The 17,687-nt window shown below is 37.9% G+C and overlaps 1 protein-coding gene across 1 annotated transcript in view; it reads right to left on the bottom strand.

Moving 5' to 3' along the window:
* LOC131962613 (interleukin-1 receptor accessory protein-like 1) overlaps positions 1–8,847 on the bottom strand; it is a 298,116-nt gene extending 289,269 nt beyond the window's left edge. Inside the window, 4 exon segments of the mRNA XM_059327558.1 lie at positions 6,672–6,753; positions 6,842–6,904; positions 7,403–7,524; positions 8,705–8,847. The gene's annotated coding sequence lies outside the window, so the exon portion shown is untranslated.
* Between the last annotated feature and the right edge of the window lie 8,840 nt (positions 8,848–17,687).

The following is a 17,687-nucleotide window of genomic DNA, read 5'->3' as shown; positions in this document are numbered from 1 at the left end:
GCACACTTTGGCCCCTCAGTACCAATTGAGCATGATTTAAATGCTACAGCCTCCCTGAGTATTGTTGCTAACCATATCAATCCCTTTATGACCGCAGTGTACCATCTTCTGATCTTCTCAACTGGTTTCTTGAGCAGGAGTTCACTGTACTCCAGCGGGCTCCACAGTCACCAGATCTCAATCCAATAGATAACCTTTGCTATGTGGTGAACAGGAGATTTTCATCATTGATGTGTAGTCGACAAATCTGCAGCAACTGCCTGATGCTTTCATGTCAATATGGAACAAAATCTCTGAGGAATGTTTCCAGAACATTGTTGAATCTGTGCAACAAAGAATTAAGGTGGTTCTGAGGGCAAAAGGGGGTCCAACATGGTACTAGCAAGGTGTACCTAATGAAGTGAGTGAGTGTATATGCTGCATATATAGAAGTCCATTAATTTTTAATGTCAATATTATTAATATTAAATCATGTCATAATATCATCATTATTTAATGTGGGCACCTATTAATACCTGCTTAGTTAGATTAACTCTCCATCTCCTTTCAGGTTAGATGTGAAATTCAGCTCTTTGAGAATATGAAAAACCACCTAAGGTATGTTGACCATGACAAATATAAAAACTATTCTTAAAAAAGGACAGAACACAGGATTTCCTGTACATCAAGTGGCATTTCTAAAAGAAAAAACGGATGGTGAGAACATCCAAATGTTATTTTAGATCAAGTGTGATATAGTAAGGGGGCGGGAGAACAAATCTAATATAGTATTCAGTGTTTTTTTATTTAATTCAAGCCGTCGTTATCAACTGTACGATTCATCAACCCTATAAAATGCAACTGGCCCTTTATTCTAAGCAGTAAAATAGGTTATTGAGCTGAAACATGACTCATGAACTCTAAGCTTTATTTAAAACTAGCACTGTTATGTTTTATGTAACCTGCTTAGTCAAGGTTAGGGAAGGATCTTAGACGGTAGGACACAATGTAAAAACAGGCAGTATTGTCTTTTTAACACAGTCTGGTCAAATGAGAATTTCACACTTTACCAATTTTATTTCTTCTACTTTGTGTTATGCTGGTTTCACCTTTTCCTTGTGTTTTTGCTTTTCATTATACAAAAAAAATAGCTGTCTTTTTAATCTGAGGCATCAATAAGACATCCTGGTGTGCAAGAACTTTTAGTAATTGTGCATTTTATTGTGAAGCGCCTCTGCAAATCGATATGAACAATAAAATTGAAAATAATTGGAATAATAAGAATCTTAATGACTGCTGATTACCTTTTACAATGCTTGATGTCATTCTGTGACTTTTCTGTTTTTTTCTATTCATTGACAGACTGAAAAGGAAGTGTTTGATCCATTCAATATCCAAAGTACTAATTTAGTTTCCATCCATTGTAGTTTTCTTCATCTGGCCTTTAACACTAATACTGTATAGCCAACAATTCGGACTATTGATTTGGATGGTTTTCTGTTGAGTTAAATATAAAATTTGTTCAATGTGTGTAATTTTAGTAAAAGCTTTGACTCACAGGTCAGAGTATTTTGAATAGTTGAGCAGATAAAGAGGTCATCACTGGTGGGAGGCTATCATCTCCTATTCACAGCTCTGTAAGTTTGCTCAGGGGTACTGTCGACCTCTGCGCTCACACAAACTTATTGCTGGTGTAAATCACACTCCAGCCACACACCACTCCTGCCCTCTCGCCATGAATATTTAAACAAGTATACATACATACCACGCTGCATTACATTGTCTGGAATATTACTGCTTGCCTGCAGTTACACTTGAATTATGCCTTTGTCTCAGGAACTGCAACTTTGGTTTACTTTGGTTTACATCTTCGGTGTATCCAGACACCTTCTACACATTCTGGTGACATATTGGATGAGAAAATGTCCAAAAGGGATACCTGCTTCATGGACTTGATGCTGTTCTCTGTGCGAGGTCACTGGGGACACAGAAGTGACGGGGTGTATCCACACTAATGCATCTCTGCTCACAGACAGATGACACACCTCCAGACCTATCTGTTCATTTACCTCCACAATCAAGATTCACGGCTCTATTTTCCACTGCCCTGTTTGCCAGAGGTGCTCTGTTTTCTTCAGTGTTAAATGAATTAAATGGGCGGTCTGCCAAAAGCACTGCTCATTCCACATACCAGATATAGCAGCGTGTCTGCGTCTCGGGTATGTATAGACAGAAATTTGGAGTGCGTTCACACGTTGCCTGCGGCTGACTCAAAATGATGAATTTCGGTTTCAGAGCTCTGCACCATGACCTCTATTTTAACAGGTCAAGCTGTGTTAATGTCATGATAATAAGAAAAAAATATATTAATACCAGCTTTAAGTTATAATTACCAAAAGCATTACTTTTAAATGCCAGCTCAGATTCCACACTTGGGTGCACAAAAAAAGTTGCAAAAGAATGTCACCGTGATGGTAACAGTTGCTCCTCTAAATGAGCCGCAATAAGCCTCGTGTCTGAGAAACAGCGAGCAGCCGACAGCAGAGCCTTGGCTCTGCATGACTGGCTCTGTCAACGGCAGCATACGGAGGTCTGGCGCTGGCCAGGTGGCTCTTACATCTGGCCCATTAGCTCTCAACCACTGCAATGACTCTCCACACCACTGAGAGCCTGTTGAAATAATATCATCAGGACCTGTAAGTGCTGAAGGCCGCCTTGCCCATTGCCTGCTCAGAATAGCGAGTCACGGCCACTCTCTGAATCTGACCTGTCAGCTCTGAGGCCGGGTCCGTCCCTGAATGGAATATCTTCTGAGAGGACTCTGCAGCAAAGCACTGATACAGTATGGATCAAATTAATGTACCGCTGGATTTGATCAAATTAATATAGCTCTGGACAGATTAGTCCACACAAAATTTATTTAATTCTGTGATTGATTTTCACGTACGGAAATTAAATAACCTGTCTGACTGTAGGTTCAACAAATAAAGTGGTTCTAATTTGTAAACTTGGGTTCTGGGGAGTTTGTTGACCTTAAATAGATTAAAAGAGTCAATTAGATGATTAATCAAGGAAAACAAAGTTTGAAAAAAATCCATAAATTAGGTAACTAATTTAGATCCTCTTTTAGTGTCCTTATAATGGTTTTAAAAAATGACATTTACAGTATGAGTTTTCTTTGCATTTAGCTAATAAAATCAGAATTGACTGCTTCTCATAAGCGGAATAAACTACATTACGCAAAGAAAAACTTGTGTTAGCATTTAAAATGCTCAGCAGCAGCTGTTCATCTCTCTGACCATAACAATAAAGATTTCAAATGATACAGCAGAACTGCTCAATCTAAACTAAATCAACACATATCTTTATGGACTGGAGGTAAAGGTTTTGTCTTTGGGGCAGCAAAAGTTCAGTCATTCTTTTCACTCAGATGCAGCAGCCGAGTCTAAATAATGTATGCTTTTGTCTGGGACTTCAGCCGAGATAATCTAGAGACATGTTTGTCTCTTGTGAATTTTGTGTCCCCGTCAGGTCACGGTAGTTAACATGAACAAAGCGGCCAGGTCTTTGGCCTTTACTTTCCAGTCTCCAGTCCCCTGACTCTCAGGGACAAACCCCCACCTATGAAAGCATGCCTCTTGCCCTGAGCACTGCACCAAGTGACACATTCTATCCATCAACCGCTGCGCTGCAACATACCAAGCAAAAAAGTGCAGGGATGGCAAATTTTTCATGCATATGATATTCGGGCTACAGCACATCCGCCTACGTTAACCCAGGAGAGCAAAAGATGGGGGGGCTTTGAAGATGGATTACCAGATCACGTCACAAGAAGAGAGGCTGCTATGAGCAAGCAGCAATTTCAGGAGAAGGCACTCAGAGCGAGTAGAGTGTGTGGGGAGAGGAATACAGATGCTCATTTGGTACGAAGAGTTTATTTTCATGTCAACAGACGAATGCTGTGTATTAGTGCTGTCAAATACTTTAGGCTTCAAGCTAAAAGCCCCTCTTTTCTGTCTCATAAATAATAATAAAAAAGAAATTTCATGGTCTTAAATTTGAAACTACAGAGCCACTGACATATTCACAGATAAGTGGGGATAACACATGAATTTTTGCCTTCTCTAATTTGGTTTTTGCAATCAATTCTGTTACAGCCAGGCAGCATTTGGCATGTTAAAAATCTTCACTTCAGCAATGTGTTTTATGAGTGCAATTCTATTGAGCGAAAAATTAAATGCATAATTCAGGGTTGAACAGGCTGCCCAATTCATTTTACAAAAGGGGACACAAGCCAAAGAAAATGAAGATGGCAATCTGTGGATTGTTTTTTGTTTTTTAAATATATTATGATACAGCAGCGACAAATAAAAAGGTAGACTTGAAATGTTGCTCCTGCTGGCAACTAGTCTGTAAAAAAAAAAACAAATAAAAAAATGCTTTTTTGTCCTTAAATGAAAAGGCTTTGCTGATGAAGTTTCTCCTAAATAAAGAAAGACCAGTATAATGAATGCCCGGGTCTCTCTCTTGCCAAAAACTGCATTACAGTGCTCCTAATGGTTTGCCTCGTCTGAATCAAACTATCTGTGGACGTGCTCCCAGCAGGAGTGAATTAAAACCCCAGAGATGAATTGTGGGAGGAAATTGGGGAGTACAAGGGTGGGGGGAAAAAAGGCCCAGCCGATACATGACCCCATTCACAAAGCAGGAGTAGGGGCAGCCATTATCGTAAGCTCTCTGAAATGAACGACGATCCATCACATCCAAGGTTAGCAGCTCTCACTCAGAAATGCTTTTTCATCTCAAGGACAGCATGTGAGAAAATGCACAAAGATGGTTCTGACAGCAGTATGCACAACTTCATGTCCTCTGAAAGCTGCATACATTAACAACATAGATAAAAGTGGAATACGCGACTGTATTTTTGTTTACATTCGTATGCATGTTTTCACACTATTCATGTTACAAAACTAGAAATGAAAAGAAGAAGATGTTGTGGGCATGAATAATAAAGCAGGGGTTGCTTTTCTCATATGAACGGATTATGCACCAGCTGAGACGGCCATTCCAAATGAAAAGGTTAGCACAAAGCAACTGAAAAACGTCACTGAAAGAGATGACTTGGGTCGTGACTTCCATTAAGAGGCTGTCTAATTTTGAGAGATTAAAATTACCATTGCACATGAACACAACGCAGCATTACAACAAGTGTCACCAACGCCACAAAGATCAAACTGCAGTTGAATTTTTCAACCATTTGCTGGTGTTTTATGGTATTCTGTGTGTGCAAAAATACTTTTTTATGTTGCTTTGACAAATGAAATAGAGAAAAGGACAATTAATTCACTGTTTGTATGCATCCATGCATTTGGCAGAAAATTAAGAAATTGATGCATCAGCTCTCGACTAAGTGACACAAACGCGCAGAAAAATAATAAATTCCAGCAAAATCCATCAGCTGATTAAGACAGTGGCTCTTGAGTTGAGATTATTTTGTGAAACAAAACAATAATTTTACCTTCTACCCAAGTAGTAAATTGGGTATATTAATGCTGTGTTCTTTTTGTTTTTGTTGGAAACACATGTCACTAAAGCATTGAAATGAGAGAAATATTACTTTAAAAAAAGGAACTGTTCACAGAAATAGTTTCTGTTTAGTACTCATTAAGGCTTGACCTTGTCTATTAACTCCCAGGAAGACTCGATTTAAAATTACCAATTCCTGAGCATTGTTTAGCTCTTCAAACAACAACTTAAGGCCAGGCTGGAAACTTTTGGGAGCACACTTTCAGTTTACTTCCATGCAGGACTTAAGCTGTGCAAAGGAGAGACGAGTTTAAATGTGCGGGCACATTTTAAATTGGATGATGTGGAAGATTTTAAATAACCTTGCGTGGCCTTGGTGTTGCCGTCTCTCCCTGCAGCTCGATCCTTATTCATGCTTCTCAGTACTTCTCTATTGTGTGCCCTATATTTACTTTTTAAATTTACATTTTTTCCATTGACGGAGATTGGATGTGTGCCTCACACTTCATTGGCACTGCCTTATTAAAGTTAAACTTCAATAAGTCTCTTTGCTACTTTTTTTGGGGGGAAGGGATTTGAGTTAGAGAAGTACAGTATGAGTAAAACGACTAATTACATGTAAAATCCTGATGGAGGGCAGAGCATCAGTGTTTTTCTGACACTGGACAAGCTTCCTGGGCAGAAGAGGAACAATGTGGCTAAGGGATGTTCGAGCCTGATTATGTGAGGGGAGATTTTCAACCTGACGAGTTGGAAGAATGGGTGGAAGAAGACGATGCATTCAGGGGCCATCTCTGCCAGATGCCTGTGGTTTGTCATTTGAGGCAGACAACTACTGCTAGCTCAGCAAGTCAAGCCCCTGCAGCTCATTACAGCACACTACATCGCTGTAGTTTGGCCGGTGAGTCAGACTCCTGTAGCTCATCCTTTAAAGTTGGCCCATTGTTTAAAAAATGTCACCTCAAAATACACTGAGCTGCTGCAGTGATACGACGTATTGAATAAGCTTTTCCTTCAGGTTCATATTCTGAGCCCTTTGGGAGACGGATCACTCCTACTCCATCTCCATCTCCCACATACTGCATCTACTTAATTAGCTTCTCCCTACATATCTACTCCAACTTTGATAATGCCCCATGAGAGAATCAGACAAGTTTTCAACTCACCAAAAACATGGAGCTTCTACTGGTCAAGTGCTGAGACAGCAGAGTGAGGTAGTTTTGCATTCTGGGTTGCAATTTCCCTTCTCTGTGACAGAAAAGAATAGTGTAATAGTGTAAGTCTTAGTAAAATACTTATTTCTACTAAAAAATTTGACAGTTCGAAAGTTATTTACCTCCCATAGGACACACTTTAAAGTCCCTCAACTGGAATCCAACATGCAAAGTCTTGCTGATTTCTGAAGGAAAATATTAACCCAAAAATATTTCCATCAACATTCACATGTACATAATTCCATCTCACAGAGCCTTATGGCAACATCAAAACCTGGTAATAGAGGTCTGCACAGGGCGGGCTGGCTCTGTCCCACCAGACTGACAGCAGATGTTGGTGGCACAGATTTTTTTTTTCCCCCTCTCCCCATTCTCCAAGGCTGTATGTGTCCAACTTGTAATGTGCCGGACAGCCAACTGTTTGTCTACAAAAGCACCAAACTGCTATTTGTAAACACCTGCTACACTCAGACAGCATTTATTGGAATCTTTTATGGAGTTTTTCCAACAGAAACTATTTAGTTGAATGTGTGCATGGCTCAGGTTACAGATTAAGAGCTGGCAGGCAAGTCATTTTTTCTACAGCCCAATATCACAGGTTTGCCTCACAGGTTGTAAAAATCTGTACATAATATGACACCCTCTGTCCTTAGACACTAGTATTGGATAAGGTAAAAACGTACCAAAAAAAGGCTTGAACGGTTGCAGGGGATGGACGTGTGCTGAATAAAATCTGCAGATGTGGCATGCTGGGGGCAGAGCGCAGCAGGAGCAGGTGGTGTGGCACTTCAAACATGGCACAGATCTGTTGCCACAAGAAAAAAAAAGTTAATCTGTTCTTCACAGAAGCTCTAATTCAAGCATATTCACATTTTTAATTTGCTCTTAATATGTCTTCACTAAAATAATACTTATCAAGATCTACAGTTCTGCAAAAATAAGCCTAGATTTATATATTTTTTCGATTTTGAAACACTGGGAAAAAAGGTCCTGTTTTAAAATGTGTATCTCCATAACCAAAAGGCATTTTTATTGGACTGAGCAAGCACGGCGCCTCTGACTAGACAGGCATTACTCAAAAGGTCAAAAACATTCTGTTGAGATTATAAAATTCATCCCATAACACTTTAAATATTTATTCTGTTCTCATATCTAATATTACAATGCTGCCGCAATAAATATGTCTTTTCCAATTTCCATTTTTATACGGTGATGTTTTATTTGTCATCAGTCATCTGTCTTTTGCTCTCTTTTGCTTGGACTGGAAAAAAGACAACAAGAAAGTTCCAGAGACAACAATAGTCAAAAAGACTGCAGCTAAAAGTCAGCTTGAGACGGCGGCGAAATGACAGAGATAGCAATTTTAAACAGGCCTTCTGGGTAAATAAGATGATTCAGCTGCTTTGAATATTTACACAATTTGACAAAGTTTCTGTAGAAAACACCTTTAAAAACACCTACCATATTTCTAACTTAACTTTAAAGCTGAACTTTTGTGACAAATATAAAAATTAATATATACAAACATTACAGACATGTTCTAAGTATAGTAACACAGAGAAAAAAAAGAAAATTATTTAGACAAATTAATAAAAATAAAAATATTAAGTCAATAGAAATAGAGTAGAGTAGTAGAGTAAAAATTGAATAAAAAAAACATTATTCCTCTGCGAAAACATCACTTTACCAAAGTTTTATCACTATTTTTTTAAGTATTTGCTAGTTTAAGAGACTATATCTATTGTTTAAACTTTGTTCATTTGCGCAATGCGCAAAAAGAAATACATGAAGTTTGTCTGTGATGACGTAGTAGTACCAACACACCTGTATGTTATTACACAAGCGCGAGGACAGGTTCGCGAGCGGTGTAACGCTAACTTTACATGTAGCAACAAAAGTTAGCTTCGTCATACAAATAAGCTGTAAACAAAAACAGTAAAAAATATTTATTGCTGTGTTGTCACAAGTCATAACAAAACACTTACCTGTTGCTGAAACATTTCCGCTTCCATTAAAGTTAAATTTCTTATTTTGTATTAGTTTCTGCTTACATTTGCACTGTACACAAGTTTAGTTTTTCTGCGCTGTAATTAGTTTAATGAATTACACCTGCAGCTGGGCAATCCAGGGTGCACGTGTGGCGCTCGACCAATCACAGAGCTTCACAGTATGCGAGCTTAAATTAAAGGGACAATGCAATATAATATCACATACAAAGATACTGGATATGAAACTGGTAAATAGTACATTCTGTCCATTGTATACAGTCTATGATTTTGTCTAATATTTGTCCAGCCTTTTCCCGTTTACATTCTTCAATCCTTAGTACGGTGGCTGTTGTAGGACACACTAAGGCATTAATCCAATAGCCTCAACTGGTCAGCTCCAGCAGATGGCGACAAAACAACAACAAAAAATATAGTAGGTCTACAGTCATTGCAGGCTATTGCCACTTTTAATATGCAATATGCAAATTAAAAATTTTAATAAAGTTTGTTTTGCAGTCCAAGGTTTATTTTGCTTGCCTTTCTATTAATACTTGTAACAGTGTTCCCATTTTGAAATTGAAGCTAAGAACACAGAGCCAAACAACAGTATTGATTTTTATTTATTTTTTATTTGCACGTTTAAAAGAAAATCCTTAGAAAATAAAATACATGTGCAAGATGCATGTGCAAAAATAAATATGTACACACATACACTTATTCTGTAAGCAGGATTCATCTTTATTGTTTATTGTTTTTGACGAAGTGAAGTAAAAAGATAAAATAATAATAATAATAATAATAATAATAATAAAAAAACATTTTTTTAATCTGTCTGGATCCATTTTGGTGGCCATCCTGCAACACATTACCAAGAAAGTTTAAGAGCATTCATGCATCAAACTTCTACTGACTAAAAACTTTGTATGATTTAAATTATAATGTAATGCTATGAAGATCCATTAGAAGCTGTGAATATTCAATAACTTGAAAAACCCTATTGTTCTGCAAAAATTTAATGTCATGCATTTCCCTGTGATCTAGTGTCAGAGCCCCAAAAAGCAGCTTGAAACTTGTACATCTCACTCCCAACAGCACACATCTAATCAAGTTTGCTCTGTCTGTTTGTATCTACATTGTTTTGCCAAAACAACAGAGCAGCAGGGTGTCGTGGTGATTAAGGAGACCGCCCTTCAGCTGGAGGATGCTGTGCTCAGGCCCCCGTGTTGGCAAGCATCTGTCCCGTTGTTGTGTGTCTCAGAGCAACACTCTGAACCCCACAGCCCGCTCAAGGGAGGTCTGTTCTCTTTGCCACCTGGGGAGGATTTCCATCACAGTCACAAAGTTTGGGAAGACGAGCACATATCTGAGTCTGAAGTGTAGATTATGTGTGGTTCTGCAGCATTTTGGTACACTATACATCAGGAAAAGAGACTTCTGGCTACATTTCTATTCATCTGTTTTCAGCTCTTCCAATTCAAAGCAGCCATAGTGGGCTTGTCTGGCACACTCAGTGGGGGGAAAGGAGATTTAACATATGAAAAAGTGACATCAATAAAACTCTCTACAGTCCTCTGCTGCAAAACATTATTTTACCGTCATGGGAAAATGTTACACTGTTTTTACACTTAAACTTAACTAAAACAAAGTTTTTTAGCTGTTGTTGTTGTTTTTGGTACGTTGGGGTGCGTTGCCATATGGCAATATTGTGAAATGTGAAGTTATTAAATGCAACATGAAATTCATTCAAGATGCAATATCTATCTATATCTATCTATCTATCTATCTATCTATCTATCTATCTATCTATCTATCTATCTATCTATCTATCTATCTATCCATCCATTACTCAAGTACTGTACTTAAGTACCATTTTGAGGTATGTGTACTATACTTGAGTATTTTAAAATACATTTTAGAGGTAAATATTGTACTTTTTACTCCACTACATTTAGCTGACAGCTTTAGTTGCTTTTCAGGTCGAGATTTAACAGAAAAAAAACGTGATTTAATTTAAAAGTACAATGTATTTTTTATAAATGAAACCACAAAACAGTTGAAATTAACTAAGAACTAAGAAACCTCAGGTGACAGTAAGAGATATGGGGGAATTAAATGTCATGTGACCTCATAAATCAGGGCCCCACATTCTATTAAAAGGCCAATCCATGTTTATCCAAGGTTATTTTTAAATATCAGTAAATTGTAAAGAAAGGATGTGGTCAGCCTGCATGGCATTACTTAAAACTGATCTTGTGACTTCTATACCCAAGCTTTCAAAGGGATAATATAAGAATCACATTACTCTAATTTAAAAAATCCTGGATAGCAACTGTATATTTGTAGCATCATCATGCCAAACCGGCCACCTGAGACAGCTTTTCCGATATAATTAGAAGCTCTCTTCTAACGGCGAAATCATAAAAAAGGGATGAAAAATCAGGCTGATCTGATGGGGGGAAAGAGTGATGGTGGCTTGTTAATTCATAATCACCCTGAATTAATGATTGAGTGAGACTGAGAGGCACGGGGCATATGGAAAAGAGAGGGCTGCAGATGCTCCCCTGCGCCTGGGGGGCTTCTAGGAATGGGAGCATCTCAGTGCCTTGTCACACACAAACACGCCTTTATGCATGCCCATAAGCATAAACACACACACACAAGGACTATCCCAACAAGAAAACATCTCTGATAAAGATATGGTTTTAGGTTTATTCAGCATTCAGGCCACATCAAGTTAAATCTTAGTGGTTTGGATGCTGAAAGCCTGAGGGAACTTTAATAATGAAAAAGAGATATTTACTCATTCCTTGACAGCAAATTGCAGAGGAAATGCTTGAATAAGGTCCATTCCCCTCCCTTTCCTCCCTATTTCCCTTTCCTTTTGTCTCCACATTGCTGAGCATATCAATTCAATTAATCCAAAAGTAAAGTTTATCCTCGAAGAGATTCCTGCTGATTTACGTGAAGTGCTTTCTCCTTGAGCTACTCAGCCTCTCCCTCCATATCTCTAAACTGGATCAGAGCATGGTAAACAGACGCCAATTGTGTAGACCGCAATTGAAATGAGAACTGCCTCCTCAGAGAAGGCCCCCCGACGCCTCGAGCGCAAGCAGAGGGTTTCGTTTTCCTTTGACCAAAAGGATTATCTGGACAAGCCACAAAGAAATCTCTGTGGATTCATTTCTTGGTCTGAGAATATTGCTCATCCTATCTTCTGACATACAATATAGCCGAGGGATGCTGGAATAAGTGTCCAGACTGTGGCACTGCGAGCAGCATCTTACTGTCTGCTATCAATATCTACAGCTGGCATAAAAAAGGAGGAGAAAACCCTTTATCCCATGACAATAAAGCTGGGAATGAATGCCTCGCTGGTATTTTGTGAAAAAGAAAGATTGCAACCGGAAGAAACTGCAAGTATTCTTTTTTTATTATTTAAGCTCTTCAAGTATGGATTGGGATTTGGGGAAAGACTGCTGGCTATTCTTTTGTTTTAAACTTGTTCCTCAGCATCAAAGCCATGGACACATCATTAGTGTTTCACAAAAGAAAGTTCAGAAAATACCTGTTATTTAAAGCTGCTCTCTCCCATCTTCTTCTTCTGTAGAGTTTTTTGTTGATCTGCAGCCATTAATGTCACTTTACCGCCATCTGCTGGACTTCTTAGCCTAAATATTCCGGCATGGCCACGGCAAAGAGGGAAAAGTTTCGGAATATAGTGCAAAAATGTTAATAGTAACTTCCATTAGTATATACTGTGTACACTTTGTCCTTACTAGCATAGTTTGTGAATTGCGAAAGTTTAGTGTTGGTAATACATTTTCTGAGATGTAATGTTACATATGCAAATTAGGTTCAAACTCATTACAAATGCGCTAATTTGCATATATTTCCAGGACATAAATCTGATCATTGAATGAAGCTAATTTATTATTTTATTTTGTTGATGTATGATTCAACGTTTTTTACAGAAGGAAATAGGGATATCTCTTGTTTTCATTTCATAAGTCAGAAAATACTGTCAAAAGCCATACAAATATTCATTTTCGGCATTTTTTTTCTACAAATCAGGGTATGAATTATTTTAGAAACCTCCAGAATATAGTTAGGAATAAAACTGGTAAGTTTGGTGTCTGTAAGTGGAGCTGAAGTTGAGATTTATGAGAAAAAACTAATTTTGAGAAAACTTTAAAGGTTTTTATACATTCTTAATGGAAATTACTATTTGAAGACACAATATTGAATCTAATTCACAGCAACTGCAATATAGAATATGTAAATCACATAATATCATGCAGGAGAGTGGGAGCTACATTCTGCAATAGAATGATAACTTTAAGTTAATTTAGAAGAAATCGACAAAATCTTTCCACTATTCTGAAAGAAGACGTGTTATGGAAGAAAAACAGCCCAAAATAGCCTGTTGTGCACCGCCTCAAGGGGACATAAACAGAAGAAAAGGACGTTTTTGAGTGGATTTTGAGTGGACTTTACAGTCCAGCATGATCACAATGACTCACCTCGGAAACAACTTCAGTCTTCACTCTAATCTCTAGCTGTGCAACTGTGGTTCGTGGGAAGAAAATTCAGCTTGAAGTAGCTGGAACTGATTACGAAAGAGTGCTGAATGACAGAGTAGAGGGCACAGATTTGTGAATGAAGCAATCTTCCTGATTGAACTCGGGCTAAGCTTCATTTAGCTGCTATTCAAACAGAACAATAGAGACTCAACAGTGTGATTCATGCTTAAACATGTCGTTTGAGCTCATGGGTGTTGAAGGCTAATTTAGTTTTAGTGACACATGCTTTTGACCACTTAAACCTAAATTCCTTTCGGCTTGAATAATAATAAACATTAAGTCTTATGAGTGTTCTTTTTTTTTCTTGTTATATCAAGTCAAAGGTAAGATATAAAATGAAATAAATTATTTCTTATTCTTCTTTTATGTTAGAATATTCAGCAAATGGAAGGTTAAGATCTTCACTATAAATGTGTTTTGATGCATGGTTGTGTCTTTTTTTTTCTTGTGTGTGTTTGGTTTTGTTACATAGACGGTGGCTGTTTATTTTTTATTTATAAATTTTTCCTCTCTGTAATGTACATAAGTTTTTGAGTGGTTTTTATAGTTATTATTATTATTTATATTTTAAATACATCAGCCCATTTTTTAAAAATATAACTTTTGGAGCTCTGTTTATTATTATTATTATTATTATTATTATATCCTTTAATTGCCCTGTTTCTTTTTGTTATTCCTGAGAATAAAAAAAATTAAAAAAATACATTAAAAAAATACATTAAAAAATAATGAAAAAAATATATATATATTAAAACAAATTTAAAAAATACATTTTATGTTATCTTTTTGCCATTGACTGTTGACAATAATAATTAACTAGCAATATAAGACATGTTTTAATTTTTCAAAATAGTTTTTAATCCCTCAAAGTAACGCAGATCTAAATCACAAGGCAGATGCACAAAATATGTTTCACTTTTGTTAACATTGTAAGATAGAGCATTGTCTTTCTAGTTTAATATTATAGTTTAAGTTCTGCAATTTTCAATGTTTGTTTTGTCCCCTGACTTTTGGAGCTCTGAAACGTGTTGATTTCATTAGTGGAAGTCTAGACTCTGCTGACCTAACCGTTAGCAGCTGACTGGTGGCAGCTGTGGTATATGCTGCTTTCACACCATGTCAGCATAATGCCAATGGAAAAATCTCCCATTATTTTGCCTCGGGGGGATTATTCCAAGATGGTTAACCCCACCGTTAGCCTTGTCGTCACACCAGAGAATTGGGCATATAACCTAAACAGGCCATTTCTGTAGATATTATAGGAATTACAAGTGGATGATTGATGAGAATGTGATAATGTTAATGATATATCTCAAAAGCCTCCTGCAGATTCCTCACACTCACAGTCAAATAAGCCAAGCCCAATACTTCTGTTTCCACATAAATGTAAATGACTCTTGGCACTTGAGCTTAACTCCTCATTTCCCCTCAGACACCATCTTGAGAAAATTCATCTCTGGCCTCTTGGCCGCCGCCACAGAGGAGCCGAAAGGTGCTGGAGAGGCTGTTAACTCCACAACTCACTGCTCTGTTGATACTGCGATTCTTTTTTTAAAATAACTTTAAAGGGTTTTTTTCTGGGTTAGGCCATCCTGACTAAAATAGGATGACCTTCATGTTATTAGAATAAGGTCTCAGATGTTGGCTGAGAATATGAGTTCCTGCCTGTGATGCTCCAGTCTTGCAGGGAATGTCCCCCGCCCTCTAACTTCTCTGTTTGATGATACTTTCTCAACTATATTGCAATGTATATATTTGAGTCCTGGGTTACTTGCCTTGAATATAAAGCAGTGAGTCTTAAGTATGTAACTCAAAAATGCAAGATAGGACCAACAACAATTAAACTCCCACAGGAGATGCTCTCAGCATGCAGAGTTCCCCAGATAGAAGGTGAAGGCGATTAAAATTTGATACCCAGCAGTCTGTCAGGCCTAAAATTGCTTGTTAACTGTCTCAAACGACTCTCGTTTTGATGTGCTTTTAACTGGAATTAAGGTGAGACTTCATGATGACTTAATACTCAGTAAGTAGCATTATAAATACATAAAGATGAGTCGAAGAAAGAAAGGGAAAAAGAAGAGCAAAAAAGCTGTTTATGTATTGCACGCCATCAAATAACTGCTTCACTTCGTATTGGATTTTACATGATACAAAAAAAAACATTTTCCTCACTTCCATTGTTTTGTTCTATATAATGTGACTGCAAAAAAAAAGATTTTGACAGAAAAACGTAAATATTGACTTGTAATTTCCATGCAGCTTCTGCCTTATTATTTTGTCTCTTTGTTGCTCATCTTCAGGGAGGTAATGACACTTTAAGGTCGCATGCAGCAACAATAGATGCCTCTATAATTCACATTATATAACAAACAGACACCCACATGAGCAAAAGCTTTCAGGAGCCAACACCATGCAGCTTGGACTTAGACTGAAAAGCCACTTAACCCAAAACAGGCTGTAGGAATAACAGATAGAACTCTGTCAATCTGGGTGGTATTTGTATTTGGATTCATTCACAGATCCCTTTGTATTACCAAAGAGATATTATTAAGTTTCTTTAAGGACACATGTTGTCATAGTACCTCTTTCAGACTTGAACTTTACATGTCATACACTCTGCATGTTGAGTGCCATTTTCCAAACCCCTCATGCCTGCCTCTGGCTCACTCACCGGCCGGCTGCTCGGCCAAAGGTCTGTGCAGGTTCAGCTCCTAACTTGGCCAAAGGTTAGCCAATGCACGATGTGCATCCATGAGTGAATGGCCACAGTTTGTGACCGGTAGCCCACGGCAACAGATCATCAGGCTGATCTAGCCAATTGGATTTTAGCATTTCTGTCACATTTCTGCCAATCCTCATTGAAAGACAGGGCTGGGCGTTGTATCGATATAAAAAATATATCAATATATCTTTAAATGTGATATGGAATTAGACCATATTGCATATATTGATATACTTAAAAAAAGATCTTTCTTTATATATAAATGCTGCCCTTACTAGGGTTTGTCATATTTAGTATTTTTGTAATGTTCTTATTCTTTTCTCATATAAATACTGGCCTATTTTATTTCATAGGCTATTTATATTTAAGATATTTTTTATTTAAATGTGAACTTTATGGAGCTTTGATTTAAAAGGTACTTTGTTATACAGTATTTATGTTCACTTAAATAAATAGTTTCAATAAAACTACTTGTGACATGTCATATTTGGCTTTGACTTTGGCTGAACATTTGCTCTCACTTTGGGATAAAAATATCAGGATATATATCGTATATTGACATTCTGCCTAAATATATCACGATATATCGCCCAGCGCTACTGAAAGATTCAATAATTTCTTGCTATATCACATTAGATGATTTGGAATTTGTTTCGGTGTGTGCAGATAATATGGCTCAAGCCCTTAAAGTGATGTGCATGTTTTCATACCTTGTGAAGCACCGAGGAAAGTTATACTGCAAAGTATTTTACCCCAAGGGACTGAATAGATGGTTTGCAGGGTGTGAGGGGTCCTTAAAGATTTTCAAACCTTTCCACTGAATATGAAAACATTCAAAAATGGAGAGGAATGCAATTATTAGCAAATTATTTTTGAAGCTGTGTGCACAACTTGCTCTTCCTGTAGAACTGTATCATAGCACTCCTTTACAATCCCTACGCTGTCTTTGGTGGGCTTTGTTTCTGCATGACAGTGAAGCTATCTTTAAGGAGGAAAATAAGAAAGTTATAGTCATTAGTTTTATAGGACATTTCAGTCAATAAATGATTAAAGAGCGCTGTTGTTTTTCGAGTACAACAGCTGCTGCGTTGGTCTCCGTTTCTAAAGGAGCTGATTGATGCCACTCATCCCGGCTCATTATTACAGAAGTGTATGTTGCCCCTTCGTCTGCGTAAAGGGGAGATATCAAAATGCACTTAAGTGTTCCTTCGGAGAGGTAAACCCACAAGAGGTATGGGACTAAAGCCGCACCTCAGTGTCTGTTTGGCTTGTTCTCTCTCTGCTATCCCTGCTTGCCTCTGAACACAGATGGAGATTCATCTGTTGCCTGTTCCCTCTTGACTCGTTTTCCTTTTCTATTCCCATCTTCTTGCCTCCCCCCCACCCTCCTCCCCTCTCTCAAGAGCCTGTCTGCCAGCAGAAGCCCTGTACCTCACCGTGCGCTTATCAGACAGTTTATCCTTTTCCTGTGGGCGCCGTCCTCCATCTGTGGCTGTGACAGCCAATCGCCACGCCGAGGGTCCATTCCAAGCCGTGATTTAGACACCCAGCCTTGCCAGCACTGCTCTATCAACCCCCTCTTCCCCCTCTCTCATGTGAATTATTTGCACGCAAGGTGCAAATTCTTACATTCTGCCATTCCCTTATGCAAACAAAGTGCATGAAAACAAACACAATA

Source organism: Centropristis striata, chromosome 24 (genome assembly GCF_030273125.1).
Source record: "Centropristis striata isolate RG_2023a ecotype Rhode Island chromosome 24, C.striata_1.0, whole genome shotgun sequence".
NCBI lineage: Eukaryota > Metazoa > Chordata > Actinopteri > Perciformes > Serranidae > Centropristis > Centropristis striata.
The sequence above is the reverse complement of the archived record's forward strand: the minus strand, read 5'-3'. Positions and strand labels throughout refer to the sequence as shown.